This window comes from Protopterus annectens, chromosome 7.part0, assembly GCF_019279795.1.
Source record: "Protopterus annectens isolate FY-2018-M chromosome 7.part0, PAN1.0, whole genome shotgun sequence".
Classification (NCBI taxonomy): Eukaryota; Metazoa; Chordata; order Ceratodontiformes; family Protopteridae; genus Protopterus; species Protopterus annectens.
Genome location: NC_056739.1, coordinates 859,771,822 through 859,776,821, shown reverse-complemented (window position 1 = coordinate 859,776,821; position 5,000 = coordinate 859,771,822). Strand labels below are relative to the sequence as shown.

The window sequence follows — 5,000 nt, the reverse complement described above, 5'->3', positions numbered from 1 at the left end:
ACATAATGGAGTATTATCTCCATTGGAAACAGAAGGCTACACTTTGAGTGAACTGCAGGAGGTAATGTTGAGAAAGGATGGGGGTAACGATAATACTTTTATTTTCCATTAAAATGTTTCACATGATAAGTAGCAATAAACATCAATGTGAAACACCGAGAGAAAATGGGACATGTATGGGTTTACACACTGGAGAATAAAGAATGAAACACTGAATTTCTGGAAAGGCTAACCAGACATGCTACAAAGACAGAAGCAGTGGGAATAGGGATATACACATTGTAATTTAATTAGCAAAATTCAGAATATAGTAGCTTTCCTGATTTTGAACTGGTAGCATTAAAATAAAAATTTTGAAGTTGGTCTGAAAGATACCTCGTCGTTTGTAATACAGCTAATAGAAAGACCTACCTGCACCATAGTGACGGCTGCAAATCACCCACATCAAAACAATTCAGCTATTTCTCCAAAAAGAAATCTTAGCTTCTTTTCAAAGTATTACTGTTATCTGTATTCATCACTTAAACTGATTATTGTGATTGGTTCCATTCGAGCAAAATGTCTCTGCTCATTCTGTAATTAGATTACTTTAGATAAAGGATAAAGCAGCACCCAGCATACTAAAAATCTCCTGTGGTTTTCCAGTCAATAGGCAAAGTGTCTGAATGCTTGAAATTTGTGGGGGGACTTCCTAAAACAGGTATTTCAGACAATGGCAAAGACTTTCAGCTACACACGTAGTTGCATGGAAAATACTTTATATAACTTGCCCTCCTTGCCTTGACTACATTGAGGCGTATTGACTTAAACATATAATTTATTAAGTGAAATATGATTGGTGTTGGTGGTTGTATCATCCTATATGGTGGTCACAAAGAATGGGCAATCTTCTCAGCAGTAAGTGCTGGGGACTGCAATTTTAATGCTGTGGGCAGGGTACTTTACAGAAACGCAATCATATTATTGCTCTCCAGTGCCCTGTAATTAATAAATAAATACCAGTTAGGCATTTCTGAAGATCTGCCTTTTCTCAAGTTCATCTATTGTTTAGTGATGGTGCGCTGTTGATCTCATAATGCAGACTTTCCCTCCTGCACTTTGGAGCGCCTTCTGTGTGGAGTCTGCATATCCTCCCCACGGTCGAGTAGGGTTCGAAAGACATGCATGAATGGGCGTGCCTTCATTGAAGGTTGGGCGTCGAGCTGGCACCTCGGCACTGTCATTAGTGGACCAGAGTTCCCCTGTGGTGACCCCTAACCGGGAAAAGCCGAAAGAAAAACAAAACTTCAGATGTTTTTTGTGTAAAGCCTGTATGTCCTCCCTGTATTTGGGTGGGTTCCCTCGGAGTACTCTGGTTTCCTCCCATATTACAAAGACATGCATCTGGAGCATTTCTCCTTGGGCCTCTGCCCTCTGCTGAAAATTGGATTTCTTCCAAGTCTGACTTTCCTGGTAAAAAAATCTTAAATAAGTAAAAATGTTTACAAAGAGCTGAGAGCTTCAGGGGAAGAGAAATTTAGTGCTGCGTATTCCAAGATAGTTTGCATTGTTAGCACAACAGGTAGTAGCTTACTTTTGATGCAGAAGTATGTGAGTTCTACTCCCCCACAGTATGCAGATCGCTGATCCTGTACTATGTTGTATTTTAAAGGGAGTGGATGCTACAGTCTTGTGAATGTCCTCCTTTGGAGTAGTTTACCTAGTAACTATGAACCTGTTATCAGTTTGCCATCCATTCCCTGTTGCAATATTATTAGCTTTTTAATGCAACATAGACAATTTATTATTAGATGAAACAATGAAATATAGAGTTGTTTCCTAGCAGCAACCTCTTCGTTAGTTAGAGATCCCTTAAATGTGGAATTATTTAGATGACTTACTTCTGCAGACATTTTGCATATTTCTGATATTGGTGGATTATGATAAGTTTGAGTGGACTTTTATGGTTGAAATTTTCTAAATTGGGTAGTGTTCTTTGTCATTATTGGTTCATACATTTTGTTTCATTGCTTACTGGAAGACTGTTCAAAACTACAGATTTAAAACACATTCTAACAACTGTTGCTGTGTTATACAAGGAATATAATTTAATACAATCAGGAGGGTGAATCAAGGAATGCATACATGTATGCATGGCCCTAAAAATGTGTTTGAAAACAGCTCAGAGGAAAGTGTGAAAGCTCAGAATCATGGGCAAATGTTAAGTTTTACTCTTGTTACCAAAGCAATGGATGAAGGTAAAACAGTTCACACCACATTACCTTGACCTGGCCTAGCCTTTTGACACAATCCCCTACTCAAGTGTAGTACAAAAGATGAATAATGTAGGAGCAAACACTTACATCACCAGCTGCATTGTTAGCTTGGCTCAAAGGATGCAGGAGATCAAAACAGAGGAAGAGACTAGTCACCAATGGAGTCCCCCAGGTTTCGGTGCTGAGACTTTTTCTGTTTGGCATATACATCTCATAAGTAAAAGGAAATACCAAAGAGCTTTGGCCAGCTAAGTTTGAGATGACTGCAAGCTAGGAGAAGTTATTGAATCCCCAAGTGACTTGACCATCATGCAGGAAAGTTTGTCCCAAATAATAACTGGTGTCAAAATCATGACAATGCCCTCTGAGAACTGATCCAATTGTTTGGCATTTGGGAACTTGTGTGTACAGTGACCTAACTTTTGACCAACATGTGCCCAGAGTCTTCATAAGAAAGCTTTTCTATATTGCACAGCTTATAAACAAATTGATTGCGACTAGATCTAGAGATGTTGTTGTCCCCCTTGACAAATTTCTCATTATGTCATTTTGTGTAATGCCCACTTTGGAATGTATCTGTCCAGCCCCATGCAACAATTGGAATACCGTCAGAGATACCTTACTAAAAGGATACAAGTCCTAAACAATAGGTCTTGCATGGGCCACCTCAAAGATTTATTACTCCTGCAGAGTGCTAAGAGGTGACATGTCTGGCATACAAAGGCATCCTCCGACATAATACAGATGGACCTACTGAACATCAGCAAGTCAAATGGCATCAGAAATACTCAGTCCAGACATCTAAACTGAATGTCGTGGAGAGATGGATATATATCACAGAGGCTCCCAGTGTTCCGGAACAGACTATCCATAACAATAAAGCAAAGCTCATCCATCCATATTCAAAAGCAACTTGGATCTAAGGATGGTTAATAGAAAATGTACTCCAGGATTTCCCCTCATGCCACTAATGTATAGAGTCAATTCTTAAATGCTGCATGCCTTACATGGCCCCCTCAAATTATCTATGGTATGATCACAGTTGTTCTCACTAGGGCTAATATACAGTTAACAGCTATGGGGATAGCCAAGACCAATCAGAAAATGTTAATTCAAGCACCAAAAGGGAATTGGCTAAGCTTAAAATGTCCTCCAAGTGAACCTCTTTTGTGGTAGCAAATAGTTATAAAAAAATTACCCTTTTTAGTTCACTAAGTGCCCCTGTCGCCCCCCCCCCCCAGTCATTAACAGCTTCCGACACCTATGCTGTAGAATAAGCATACTTGTGCTGATGTACAAGAACAAAGGGGACATCCACAACTGTGGGCAGTACAGAGGCATCAAACTCCTATCACATTGCATGAAAGTTCTGGAGAAGGGTGATTGATAAATGGAAATGCAGAGTAGTAGTGAGTAAGATGGGAAATGAGCAGTTCGGATTCAGATCAGGATGCAGCACAAGTGATCTGATGTTTGCAGTGGGACAGATACTTGGAGAAGCTAGAGATGAGGAGATACTTGGAGAAGCTACAGATGAGGAGAGAGTCCAACTGGGCATTCCTAGATTTGGAGAAAGCATATGACAAGGTCCCAAGAAAGCTGATCTGGGCAAGTACTGTGGTGGTTTGAAGTTCCAGAAACATTGGTAGAATTAGTGCAGGCTGTGTACAAGGACTCAATGACTCGAGTACAAACAGTGTTTGCCTCACCCAGTGGGAATGGGTGTACACCAGAGTTCAGATCTAAGCCCACTGCTGTTCATACTGGTTAGTCCTTAGGAAACTGGTCAGAGGGGAGAGATCAAAGTTGCTTTTTGCAGACGATGTGGCATTACAGACTGGCTCTGATCTAGAACTTCAGCAAAGGATAGGAGAATGGAATGCAAAACTGAAGGCACATGGGATGAAACTAAACACAGATAAGACGGTGGTAATGGCAGCAAATTGGGGAAATCAGAAGAAGCTGAGAATAGAAATAGAAGGGAAGATAGTGGAACAGGTAAACAGCTTCACGTTTCTGGGAGGGGTGGTTGAGGAGAAGGGAAGTCTGAATGAAGAGGTCAAAGCTAGAATCAGAGGGGCTGTAGACAGCTGGCATAGAGTGTCAGATGTAGTCTATGACAGAAGAATGCCAAGGAAGCTGAAAAGTAAGGTGTATAAGACAGTGGTGCAACCAGTACTACTGTATGGTACAGAAACCTAGGCAGTAAAGGCAGAACAGTTGAAGAAGCTGGAGGTGATGGAAATTAAGTGCCTGAGAAGGGTGGTAGGATGCACACTGTGGGACAAATGAAGAAATAAGAACAGAAGCCAAAGTAGCTCCAATTGCAGCTAAGATCAAAGAGAACAGAGTACGATGGATTGGACACGTGAAGAGAAGCAGAAAGCAATCTGGTGAGGAAGATTTGGGACAAACAGGAAGATGGTAAGTGGAAGCGAGGATGTCCAGCAAAGAGGTGGATGGATTGTGTGAAAGATCTGCGACAGTCTGGCATGAGTGTTGAAGGTAGGAGTGTGGCACTGAATTGAGAGAGATGGTGATAGTTAACACGATACCCCGACCCCATTTAGAAAAAAATGGAAAAAGGGGGCTGATGATGACTATGATGATGATTGTATGTGTGTGTGTATAATATATATAGGATATATACATGTAGATTAGATATATCTGTCTGTACATGTATGTATGTGCATATATGTGTGTGTGTGTGGTAATATGTATGTATGTATGTAATATATATAATCT

At 40.6% G+C, this 5,000-nt stretch overlaps 1 protein-coding gene across 1 annotated transcript in view; it reads left to right on the top strand.

Annotated features, from left to right (window-relative positions):
- Positions 1 to 5,000, top strand: part of IPPK (inositol-pentakisphosphate 2-kinase) — an 828,159-nt gene that overhangs the window by 115,900 nt on the left and 707,259 nt on the right. The gene's annotated exons all lie outside the window — the stretch shown is intronic.